Below are 13554 nucleotides of genomic sequence, written 5' to 3'. Positions count from 1 at the left end.
CTCCTTCTTCTCAAATGTTTCCCAGACAACTAAGCATAGTTTCATATAGACATAATCCCAATCCTGATCTTGTGTCTCTTCCCTAATGCACAGCCTGGCTGCATCCATACTAATAAGAGCCCTCACTTGGGTATGGAATCCTTTGAGGGGCCAGCTCCTTTGTCCACCCTGCCAACATCCAACAAAAGGGTTCTATATAATATCCTGAATATTTCTGCTCTATTTGCTCTTTGGGAGTTAATATTTGTTCTCCTGTGACCTCCTGCTTTTAGGGCTTAGCCCCATCTTCTTTTCCCCTCATAGCAACCTTTGAGGACATGCTGTGTTCCTTTTTCTATGACTGTGTAATCAGCATCACATTTATCCTTGTCTTCGACTGTATCTTTAACAAATGGTGAAAGTTTTCCCTTTTGATTTTCTTTCATCCTTTTGTGCCTTGTATTTTGGGTGGGCCCTGATTCATCTATGTTGGCTCCTCTGTTGGGCGTCCCCCCTTTCCCTTTCACTGTGCTTATCTTCCTCCTCCTCATCACTTTCCAACACCATCCTCTGACTTCGCTCTATTTTCTTCAAAAATTTACGAAATCTCCCCATGTTTTCCCCCTGCTCCCCATCGATAAAAGGGTGTATACATGTCCCCAGATATAACCCTCTGATTTGTTGGGGCCTGCTGAGGGCCTACTGCAATCAACCTACCTTCATTTTTCATCTCACAACTCCTTTCTTTATATCAAATCATATGGGTAACCCCCAGGCCCATAACCCTTTTCCCCCCTCGTTCCAGGTTTTCCTTACCCCCTACCGTTTCTCTCTCATATCTTTGAAGGTGTCTCTACACCCTCCACTTTTCTTTTTCTCCCTTCTCAAGTCGATTTAATTTCTTTTTATGCTTTTGCTAACTATTGTCTGAGGCATGATAGCTGCCGTTTGATTTTATCTCATTAGAATCCTGTGTTGCCTCTAAAGTGATTAATAACTCAGGGGGGATGTGGGCTATTGGCTTGCGTGTTATGTTTTTTACTTGAGCCTGAATCCTCCTTTGAAAGCGAGGGATATTGAATCGGTGGCATCTGATAGCCTACTGCCACCACATTGAGCTTTCACTTGGATCTAGATGCAGGTGGTTTTCCTACTGGCAACATGGACGTTTTTCAAAGGGGGCGGTACTGTATGTACAAAAGCAGTATAATTTGCCTCCTACCTTTCTTCTTCATTGTGCTCCTCACTGTCTTTCCCACATAATTTCAATAATATTAATACATCTAACCTCTTCTATGTGCTTCTTCCCGGAGATGGTAGCCTGTATTATTGTATGCATGTGATTTTGATATATGTTAGAGAATTAACCTTCTTTTGGCCATGCTATAGTGTACTTCTTAGTAGTTTGTGCCCATTCTTTGCAATATTTAAGTAACCTTTCTTTATACAAAGGATGCGTATTACACATTATTTCAAGTGGCATTTACATGGTCAAAATGTGAGTATTTAGTCGTGCTTAGAGTAAAGGTGATTTTCACCGCCCATGTAGGTGTCTCCATACCATAACACTGAACTTGCTCTTACGAATAAATGCCTCATGTCACAACCCTGGGCCCTATTTATTTAACACAAATGATTTACCACGTTATACAACACTATGTTTTCATCATTGGTTTTGAAACACAATAGGTTCTAAAAATCCGAGGGCTCCCTTTCCTAACATTTCATATTTATTCAGACACATTCCTTTTTCAAGTAGTTTACTTTTTAACAAATGGCTTATTTCAGGTACCTCATATTCCTTCATTTAACCTTACCCTGTACATTCACCCTGCCGAGAGCACAGATTTTAGACAAACACGGTACCTGTTTACCTTTGTGCACTCCGAGGGGAAGCAGACTTGTCGAAGTCCAATTTGGGTGGTGGAGATAGACCGTATCGAGAAGGTCCCTGGACTCCTGGCTCGCCAAAATGAACTAGAATAACAAAAACAACATAAGGAAAAACTAAACGGCTACAAAAAGTAGGTCTTTATTACGGCCGGGAGATTTGCACAGTCACACAGGGCTGCCAAGAAAAGATCTCAAATTGGCTCAGTCCCAAATCTATATTTATACAGTTTACAAAGGTTTAGTCTGCAAAAGGATTGTCCCAACATGGCATGAAATATTTTACACACATTTTTCACATAGAACAATCCCATAAATGCTTGATTCTTTAAACACAATTCTTTTAAGACTGGTGCTTACACAGCACAACCCTATGTGCATAAATCCCTTCTTTGGAAAACACTTCCTTGTGTTTCATGCCCTGTCAGCTTTTATACATGCTCCCCAAAGCCCTTGCTCAGCCTTTTGTTGTGACAGCTGCTTGGCTCTGCCACATACACTTAAAATATCCATCCAGCTTTGTTTGCTCACAGTGTCTTTTACAAACAATTATTTTCAAATCCCAAAATATTGTTTTTCGCTAGCATGACACAATGTGTTTTGCAAATTCTGTTTTCTTGAAAATCCCAAACATTGCCTGTTCATAGACAAACATCAATGAAATAAATGTTTACTTTCCATACCTGATCATCATGCTTCAGAACTAATTTAAGCTTCCATATATAAAGTTCCACTAGATGGTCTCATTAGATCACTGCTAAAACAAGACTAAAAAAACAAACGGTACGTGCTATTTCGGCGCAGCCAGTTCAGCGCAGCCTGTCAGGCGCGGACAGTCCGTCCGGGGATGTTTTAGCCCCAAAATGTTTTGGCGCGCAATAAATTTATTACAAAAAAAACAGACATGATACTGTCTGGTACCCTGTCCTGCTAGGCTGGGAGACCAAAGCCCTGCCCACTAGAATATTGAAATCTTATGACTTTGAAAGGCACCAGTTACTTATATTAACATAGATCATGAAGGACAAATTACACTTATGAAGCTTAATATATGTAACTGAGTGGTCCGGACGAGACCTGATGTGTAGAGAGAAACCAGCACAGCGGACCTACAGAAAGCCGAGAGCAGACCGCGACAGCCTAGGGGAATCGAGAGAAGCATGTCAGTGCTGCTGAGGATCAGAACCCTTGCGGATCAAGTTAGAAGGTATACAGAAGGTGACCGGGAAGGAGCCGGGGAAAATCTTCCTCGTCCCAGTGGGACCAAACAGAGAAACTAAATAGAGACATATTGGTGAGAGAGCACCCCAAAGAAATTATAAGAGAAGACAATGGCCCTCATTAAGACTTTGCCGGTCCAGAAACAACGGTGGTGGTAAGCCCGCCACCACAGTTGTTTCTGGACCGGCAAACTGCAAGTCTGCAGCAGTGTGGCGTTACGCCCGCCAGGTCTGACCTTGCAGGCGTAACACCACCAGGCCGCAGACGATAGCGGAAACACTTGCACCATTACCTTTGGCAGAAATCAAGAGAATACCAGGGGAAAAGGGAGAAATATCCTTGGGCAGAAGTCAAGAGAAGACCAGAGGAAAAAAAGAGAAATATCCTTTGGCAAAAGTCGAGAGAGACCAGGGTAAGAGAGAAATATCCTTTGGCAAAATTCATAAGAACAGAGGGGGAAAGATACATCCTCTGGTAAAAATGAAGACATCATTGAGACTATTGAAGGAGAGCATAAGAAAGGTATGGGGAAGGGAGATATTTCCCCCACCTTTGTGGAACTGTAAAGAATCACCTGAGAAGGCCTGGGGAAGAGAGACTCCCTAACACCCCCCGCCCCTCGTGTGGAACTTTACAGAGAAGCCTAGTGAAGGCCAGGGGAAGGAGGATATTCCCCCCATCATTTACGAACTGTCTAAAAAACATCCAGAAGGAAGAAGCCATCCTTCTAGAATTAGGATATAACCCATTCTTTAGTTTTCTTTTTAAGTGTAAGGGAAGGAATAGGTTTGGGACACAGGAGAGTGAACTATTTTGATGTTTACAGACGTCTTGACATCGTCCATCGTTCTATTTGAGGCAGGGAAGTCCCTCTTAGTTATAGGGATAGATAGGGTTTTTCATTACTTTTCTGTTAAATAAAAGTGTATGCCAACAAGCATGCCACCTTTGTGTCTGGTGTCTTCTTCTGCACCCTTACATATGGTGTATGGGGTGGGATTGTAACCAGGTTGACACAAACCAGGGAACCCACAAAATCACAATAAGGTATGGTAATAATAGTGACAGATTTACGATGAGAGAAAGTTCGCTGTGAGGTATCTACCACCGACTGCATAGTCAGAGTTAAGAAAATAGTGCCCAAACAATTATATGTCCCTAAAGAACACCAACAACTCCTATACAAGGGACAAGTCCTAGCATCATGACAGAGACAAGCAGATTGAAGAGGAGCATCTGAATGCCTCTGCAGGAAGTCCTGCCCCCTTCTGCTTGTATCTTGGAAGCCTGAAACTGCACCATGCTTGTCACCAGTAGTTGTGACCATACCGTGACAAGTATTCGAGAAAGGGTATCCACTGAGAAGACCATATCAGATGTACTCCCGAAGAGATGACAATCTCTTGGAAGAAGTACCCGTAGGAATATGAAAATGAGAAAAAGAGAAGCTGGTGACATCACAAGAAGTGAGAGTGACGCACTAAGAAGATAAGAAGAAGATGATGTACGGACCTTATAGAAACTAATGACAAAATAAGGAACCAAGTGAATTTACCTAAGCAGAACGAAGATTGCATATGTAGTGTGTGACGCCATGCATGCAAACAATGCAAGCCATTCAATGAATGTACAGATGCAGCAACGCGAGTAAATTAAGTGATCATAGAAGATAGCTATACGTTGTGAATAGACTGCAGGCGAAGCCGCCATTGTATAGAAACTGGACATCAGTGTAATGAATTTAGTAAGCTCAAACCCACAGAGAAAGTAGGATTGAGAGCTGTGTGTCGCAGCAAAGAATTAATAGAAGACCGCAGACTCAAATGATGGGGCTGTTTAGCATGGTATCAAAGGTGGAGCAAGCCAAAGGCGGTTATCTATGCTCAAAGGCAGCAAACTTGAGAAGCTGAATCGCTCCTCGTTAAGGTGCAAAGAAAGAACACCATGAGTGCCAAGTTTTATTCATTTAAGACAATTAAATGCTGTAAATCAGGCCAAAGTATGGTCTCCTGTCACGTGAGCCGAGGATGAAAATTGAGTTGGGCATGCAGTTCCAGAACTATGATAAGAGCGTGCCCTCAATCCCTTATATTCCCATAGACAGGAGTACACTCTAAGGCCAAGTTCAAAGACAATCTTTGTGGCAGAAGGCATGGACGTTGAGAGATGTTGGGCTAATTGGGTGGGGAGGTACAGTCAAGTCCACCTCCTGGCACCTGGGTATGAGCTTACGTGTTGCTAGAGGGCCGACTGTTCCAGACATGGCACAAGTGTGCCAACCAATTGTAGGATGCCATATAATCAAGTGCCTTATAGTTTAAGAGCAAAGTGTTGAGGATGACTTGCACTAGAGGCAGGCTTAAGTTGTCCATCTGATAGTAGATGTCCTATCACAACCTGACCCCTTATCGAAAGTATACTTAGATGCTCTCCTTGAGCCAACCACAATCCCCCGTGAGTTTTTCTAATTTGCCACGTAGTATGACGTCACTTATGGCAAATGTTTTGTTCAAAGGACTGTGTTTATGTGATTTATGCTGAGAACATGATCGAACATCCGTTGATGTCCGGTGCAACTCCCTGTTTTAGATAATTGATAATAAATTGTGCTGCATGACGTTACCTTTTAAGGACCATATGTTCACATGGTAGCAATGTCGTATGGTTCGGACCCATCGATCTGTTGGCTCCAGATTTTTGGATGATGATACATCCTTCGCCATTTAGCTGGAAGATTGCAGGGTTTCCTTTGGAGAGCAGCTGAATAGAAATCTTGCAAGAAAATCGAGATGGTGTTCAGGGTCCCTCTTTGATGAAATCCCAACCTGGTTTCCACAGACACTTTGCGGACACAAGGCGAAAGTAGTTGGTTGGAGGAGGAGATTATACAGAGGGCCTTGAGTCAAACGACTGAATGGTGGGTAGATTGAGGGGAATGGCAAATTAAGGGGACGGGATTGTGGTCATTTTAAAGTAATGGGAAATATCTTGTGATGAGTTACAGATAGCAACAGTAACGAGTCCTGGCTCAAGTTCCAGAAGAAGTTGTCTCGCACTCCAGTCGGAGTTACTAGGCTACGTATGGATAGGTTCATATAACGAGACGATTTAAATCCTGTGACAGGATATTGAATAGGGGTGAGGAAAAAAAAGGTGACCACGAGATATGTTTAGTAAATGTGTAAAGTCGACTAGTCTGTCTGTGTATTTGTGTTGAGTTAAGGTGTCGAAGAGTGACACGGATTGTGAAAGAAGTAAAACAAAGTTAAGGAGCTAAAAAGGCTATCTAGGGAAGTGGTTGGTACCAATCCAGAGATAGACAGAGATAATTGAAAAAGGTAGAGGCTTGAGCAGCGATTGTTGGAGCGTGCTCATATTTGTTGTTTTGAGAACATTGAGAAGTGGTGAACAGTTTGATCAAATCTGTTAAGTATTGACAGTCAATTGAGACCTGTCTCAATGGAAGACACTCATCTGATGCATTTATGTAAGACACTGCCAAAGTACATGCCCAAGCACAAAGAGTATAGTGGGAATAGGTGAAGGCACAGCAGATAAAATGGTCATGCCATGGCCATAAGGGGGGATCACTGTCAAAAGCGGTATTGCAACACATTACCACATACTTGCACGCTGCGTACAAGGGGAACAAATTAGAGAAAGATTAGCTCTTTTAGAGCTTTGGAAAGACAAGGAAGATCCACCACCTGAGGAGTGGACGCTTAATCATTGTAAGGCCGAAGGTGTTGAACCCTCAGCTCCCTTTGCCTCGCCTGAAGTAAAAGGCGTTAATACGAAAGAAGTAGGGTTGTATCCTTTAAAGGAACTGGAAGCGTCTGCAGGGTATAGTTATCCAATATAAGAACTTCCCGCTTTTAGCAGTGATGATAGTCCAGAAGAAAATAAGAGAAAAGAGGAGATCTTTAAGATCATGCAAGACTGTGAGGATGTGAGGGTGGACGGAGAGCGGGACGCACGGCCAGAGGAGCCCGCTGTACCGCGGGCGACGCTGAGGGCGGGCGCTGGGGAGGCGTCCCTGTTAAAGGGAGAGCCTTGTCGGCGTCCCGCGACAGTGCCGGCGTTGCAGCCCGACAGGGGGAACAAAACAGAACCCCCTCCTTACCTCAAGCAGGGCAGACCCCTAGCAGCAGCATGGGGCCTCGAGCAGGACGGGCCTCCGGGAAGCATGCCTCAAGGGAGACACCATGTTGGGGGGGCGGGGCCGATGGAGAGGGCGTGGCTGACAACAGGGAGGGGGAGCCGGAACCAGGCAGCCAGAGTAAAGGAGGAGGAGGGAAGGAGGCAGCTCTATTCATAGTCCCCACCAATCGGAAAGGGGGGAGGGAAGTTGTCCCCGATTGGCCCTTTTTCCCTCCAAGCAGCAGGTTTAAAAGGGACTGGCCTAATGGAATGTTGGTTGCTTTTTGCAGGGAGAAGGAGAGGAGAGTGAGAGCAACTGGTGGGCCTATCCGGGTCCGTGAGAGTACAAGACACTTCAAGAGAAGAGGAACTCCTGGTGCCTTTTACTCACAGTGAAGTAACTGTGGGGTCAACCTGGAGTCCAACTACCGTGGTTAAAACATTACATTTAACCAGTGTGTAATAAAGGTCTACAAAACTCCACATCGGCTTCTGTCCTGATTTCTACAAGTGGCGTAGTCGGCATGATAAAAGAGAACGCGATGGAGAAAATAATACAGACACTGTCAGAGGGGCAACAACAGTTACAACAGCTCTTCCAACTTCAGGCCCAGCAGGCGGCCGCTGATCGCCAAGCCTTTATGCAGGCAATACAATTGCAGGGTACCCTGCAGTCCACCTCTCAGGACAAACATCAAGAGACGATAAAACACCTGACGGATGCTGTCACCGGCACCCGAAACCAGCCCATGGTCCCTTCCGCAGTGTTGCAGAAATTCAAGGAAGGCGAAGACCCGACTTTCTTTTTCACCACATTCGAGAGGATCGCCCGAAACGCTCATTGGCCAGTGGACCGCTGGGGCCAGTATGTTGCTCCCCTTTTGTCTGGCATCATGCAAGGTGCCTACCAGGCCGTTAACCCAAACGGAACCATGCCTTACGCTGAAATCAAAAAGGCAGTATTGGACCGGTTGGGACTTGACGAAGAGGCCTACAGAATGAGGCTGCGCGACACTAAACTCAAACCGGGGGAGAACCCCCGACAACTCTTCTACCGGGTTAAAGACCTCACCGAGAAGTGGTTACAAGTAACAGGCCTTCAAGATGTCTTAGATAAGGTCACCCTCGAGCAGTTCATTGAGGCCCTACCCCCTCCGATGCAAAGATGGGTCCGACAATATCACAGGCCCACCTTATCTGAGGCTGTGGACATAGCGTCGGCCTACCAAAAGGAAGGGGGAGCGGGTAAACCCTTTGGAGTTGGATCTCCCATTCGCAACCCGATGCCACCGTTGGAACCCCTCACAACCAAGAGCCTGCGAGTAGGGCCTCCCAAATGGAGAGCAATGGAAGGACGCCATTCTGGATCCGAGGAGAAGAGGAGCGGCCCCGACCCTCGGTCCACCCCGTTGTCCACGGGATACCGGCAACTGCAATGTTATGACTGTGGCGAGTGGGGCCATATAGCCCGGTTTTGTCCCCGGAAGAGAGGCACCGAGCCGATGGAGATCGGATTCATGAGGACCGAGCAAGGACCACGATGCCAAGGTCTCTACGAGATGGACGTCTGGGTAGACGGGAACCAAGCCAGGGCCCTACTCGACAGTGGAAGTCGGCAGACGGCAGTACTACCAACCGTAAGTGATTCTCCATACCTCACCAATGTTAGTATCCCAATTCGATGTATACATGGGGATGTGAGGACCTACCCCATGAAATCCATAACAGTAGAGGTGGGCCCTAACATTGCAGAGATGAGAGCTGCCGTCCTCCCCTCCTTACCCGCCCCAGTGGTGACTGGGACCGATCTGCCCCACTTCCACCAGACTATCAAAGCCCTAGACCAGGGATGGTGGGAAGAAGCACCCTTTGCCAGGGAGCCCATCCCCCCGAACACCCAGGGACGAGAGAGACCCGCTAGGAAAAGAAGGAAAGCTTGCCTTGCTCAGTGCGCATCCATGTATGCCACCCAACGGATAGCCTGGAACCCGGAGGACCATGAGGATTCCATCCGGGGAGAAACCTTGACAGACCCTACCTTAACATTGGCCCGCGAAAGGGCCATCACAAATGGGGACCCAGACCTGACCAAGAGAGCCGGTTTTACATCTAGACAGGGCCTGCTCTATCGGGTCTACCATGAGGAGGGAGGAGCACGGAGGGAACAACTACCCCTGCCCAAAACACACAGGGGCATTGTCCTCCAGTTGGCACATAATCACCCGCGTGGTGGCCACATGGCCTCCCTAAAGACACAGCAAAACATTCTAAAACGTTTCTACTGGCCAGGGGTCTATGGGGAGGTGGTGAAATTCTGTAAGGAATGCAAAATCTGCCAGTTGACGAGTGGGGAAAAGCCAGCCAAGGCGCCTCTTCAGCGGATGCCCTTGATCACCATACCCTTTCACAGGATAGGTATAGATCTGGTAGGCCCGCTCGAGCCAGTCAGTCGTGGATATCGATAACTGCTGGTCATTGTGGATTATGCCACCCGGTACCCCGAGGCCTTCCCCCTAAAGGGGACGTTGGCTAACCAGATATGTGACCAACTCATCCCCTACTTCGCACGGGTAGGCCTACCCACCGAAATCCTCACCGATCAGGGTACAAACTTTATGTCGGTTGTCATGCGACAAGTCTGTGAAAGACTACAGATCGGACGGCTGCGTACCTCAGTCTACCACCCCCAAACGGATCGGTTGGTGCTGAGGTACAACCAAACGATAAAGAAAATGATGAAGAGGGTAACAGGCCCAGAGGGGAAGGACTGGGATAGAGTCATACCCCTGATCCTAATGGTATTAAGGGACACCCCCCAGTCCTCGACAGGATTTTCCCCATTCGAGCTGCTGTTTGGAAGACAGCCCAGAACAATCCTAGATCTGGTTAAGGAGGACTGGGAAAACATTAAGGAAATGTCCCTCACCGAGTACGCTGAGGACCTTAAGAACCATCTGTCTACTTTGAGGGGACTAGCAGAATCCCATCTAAGTATAGCCCAAGACCGGCAGGAGAAGACATACAACAAGGGCTGTCGCCTAAGAAAGCTAGAACCAGGGGATAAGGTACTGGTGTTACTACCCACCAGTGCGAACAAAATGTTGGCTCGATGGAGAGGTCCTTATGTGGTGAAGGACATGGTGGGACCAGTGAATTACCGGATATACCAACCTGACCGAAGCCCATCACATAAGGTCTACCATATAAACCTGCTGAAGAAATGGACCGAGCCTGCCCCGGTCGATATTCTAGCCACCCAGGATACGGGGGTGTTCCACGCAACCGGCCAATTGGATGCGGTGCAGTGGGGTGAAACACTCACTGAACACATGAAGAACGAGATCCTGGAGACGCTCAAACCACACCGCAACACCTTCTCCCATTTACCTGGAAGGACCGGCCTAATGGAGCATCGTATCGAAACCCTAAACGGACAGATAGTCCGGCTGAGACCCTACCGGATCCCAGAGGCCCGAAGGTTGATCATTAAGAAGGAGATCGAAGAAATGATTAGGTTGGATATTATTGAACCATCAACCAGTGCGTGGTGTTCTCCAATCGTACTCGTACCCAAGCCAGACGGGGCTGTACGATTTTGTACGGACTTTAGGCTACTCAACATGATATCCCACTACGAAGCCTATCCCATGGCCAGGATGGATGAACTGCTGGAAAGGCTGGGTGCTGCCCGTTACCTCAGTACCTTGGACCTCACCAAGGGATACTAGCAGATCCCACTACGGGAATCTGACAAAGAAAAAAACGCATTTGCTACACCCCAGGGGCTCTTTCAGTATAAAGTACTACCATTCGGGTTGCATGGGGCTCCGGCCACCTTTCAGAGGCTGATGGACGTCCTCCTACAGCCCCACGACCAGTACGCTGCGGCATACCTGGACGACATTGTGATATACAGCGCATTATGGAATGACCACCTAACCCATCTACGGGAGGTGGTCAGCACCCTGACCCAGGCCGGACTCCACATCAACCCAGCGAAATCGGTACTAGGGACCCAGGAAACCAAGTACCTCAGACATATAGTCGGTGGCGGCGTGATTCGGCCACAGGTGTCCAAAATCGAGGCTATTCAGGGGATCCCAGTACCAACTAACAGAAAACAAATTAGGGCCTTCTTGGGGTTTATAGGGTACTATAGGCGCTTTATTCCCGGTTTTTCTTCCCTGGCTGCGCCACTGACCGAGGCGTTGAAAATCGGGGGTTCCCCGGACCTGTCAACCAATCACGCAGCCATACTGGCCGTCGAGGGGCTGAAGCGCAGTATATCATCCCACCCGGTGTTGGTATGCCCGGACTTCCGGAAGCATTTCTTCCTGCAGACAGATGCCTCTGGCATGGGGTTGGGGGCGGTCCTGACGCAGGAGGTAGACGGGTTCCTACGACCGATCTGTTTTGTGAGTCGAAGCTCCTTCCGCATGAGTTAGCGTATTCCACTATCGAAAAGGAATGTCTCGCCATTAAATGGGCGGTGGACTCTTTGCGATACTACCTACTGGGGAGGAAGTTTACGTTATATACCGACCATGCACCACTGCAGTGGTTGGCGAGACACAAAGACACCAACCAACGAGTTCTGCGATGGTTCCTGTCCCTCCAGCCCTTCGACGTCGTTACCTTACATAGACCTGCCTGCTTTCAGCTGGTGGCGGATTACTTGTCCAGGAGTTCGATCCGGCCCGACCGGCCTGGATCTGTGGTGGGGGTATGTGAGGATGTGAGGGTGGACGGAGAGCGGGACGCACGGCCAGAGGAGCCCGCTGTACCGCGGGCTTGGGCGACGCTGAGGGCGGGCGCTGGGGAGGCGTCCCTGTTAAAGGGAAAGCCTTGTCGGCGTACCCGCGACAGTGCCGGCGTTGCAGCCGCAGCGCCGCGGGTGCCCACGAGGACCCGGTCCACTGGCGCTGCGGCTGGGAGACCCGCGAACACAGCGTAGCTCGGCGGCCTCCGGCGGCGAGGCTCGGGAATTAGAGAGCCCGGCTCGTGCCGACCGCTCGGCGTCGGAGGTGCGCCAGACAGCTGGGCAGGAACCCGACAGGGGGAACAAAACAGAACCCCCTCCTTACCTCAAGCAGGGCAGACCCCTAGCAGCAGCATGGGGCCTCGAGCAGGACGGGCCTCCGGGAAGCACGCCTCAAGGGAGACACCATGTTGGGGGGGGCGGGGCCGATGGAGAGGGCGTGGCTGACAACAGGGAGGGGGAGCCGGAACCAGGCAGCCAGAGTAAAGGAGGAGGAGGGGAGGAGGAAGCTCTATTCATAGAGGGTGGGTGCCTAGAGTTCCCACCAATCGGAAAGGGGGGGAGGGAAGTTGTCCCTGATTGGCCCTTTTTCCCTCCAAGCACCAGGTATAAAAGGGACTGGCCTAATGGCATGTTGGTTGCTTTTTGCAGGGAGAAGGAGAGGAGAGTGAGAGCAACTGGTGGGCCTATCCAGGTCCATGAGAGTACGAGACACTTCAAGAGAAGAGGAACTCCTGGTGCCTTTTACTCACAGTGAAGTAACTGTGGGGTCAACCTGGAGTCCAACTACCGTGGTTAAAACATTACATTTAACCAGTGTGTAATAAAGGTCTACAAAACTCCACATCGGCTACTGTCCTGATTTCTACAAAGACAAAGAAGAAAAGAGTGAGCGATCGAATGTGTCTAAAGAAATAGAAAGAGATTGAGCAATAGATGGAAAGGAGAAAAGGAGAAAGCTGACGAGGTAAAGCTCGTGCAGAATGAATGGATGGGAGGACAAATATTACTCAAGCTAGATGGGAAAAGCATTGAGGAAGTGAGTCAAAAAGAAGATAAAGACGAACAGACAGGGACGAGAAAAGAGATTGAAGGAAGACGAGCATGGAAGAAAGAGCCAGAGAACAGATATATCAGGAGGAGCAACAAAAGAAAGAAGAAAGGGCTAAAGAGCAAAGGAAATATGATAATAGACAGAGAGGGATGGAAGATAAGGATAGAAGAGAAAGGAAGAGAGAAGAGGAAGAAGTGCAGAAATGAAGGAACACAAGGATAGAGAGGCGAATAGAAGAAGAGGAAAGAAGAGCATGAGTGAGAAGAGAAGAGCGAAGACAAGAGGAAGATAAAATTAGATGGGAGGTGAGAAAACAAAGGGAACTAGATGAAGAATTAGAACGAAAGAGGAGACAGCGGGACTCTGAATTTAGCCTTGCTCGAAGGGAGCCAGTAGTGCCAAGTCCAGCAATACGATGGGACAGAATAGAAGAGTTTCTTCCGATAAAGGAGGCAACGCCAAGGACATCTAGAGTAGCATTAGAAGATGAAAACCTTGACATAGGAAACAT

At 48.1% G+C, this 13554-nt stretch overlaps 1 long non-coding RNA gene across 1 annotated transcript in view; it reads right to left on the bottom strand.

Moving 5' to 3' along the window:
• Nucleotides 1–1853: 1853 nt before the first annotated feature.
• LOC138488034 (uncharacterized) overlaps nt 1854–13554 on the bottom strand; it is a 182122-nt gene continuing 170421 nt past the window's right edge. Inside the window, exon 3 of the long non-coding RNA XR_011274582.1 lies at nt 1854–1956. This is a non-coding gene — a long non-coding RNA (uncharacterized lncRNA). The remainder of the gene's footprint in view (nt 1957–13554) is intronic.

The sequence above is a fragment of the Ambystoma mexicanum genome, chromosome 9, assembly GCF_040938575.1.
Source record: "Ambystoma mexicanum isolate Mex_15411 chromosome 9, UKY_AmexF1_1, whole genome shotgun sequence".
Lineage (NCBI taxonomy): Eukaryota > Metazoa > Chordata > Amphibia > Caudata > Ambystomatidae > Ambystoma > Ambystoma mexicanum.
The sequence above is the reverse complement of the archived record's forward strand: the minus strand, read 5'-3'. Positions and strand labels throughout refer to the sequence as shown.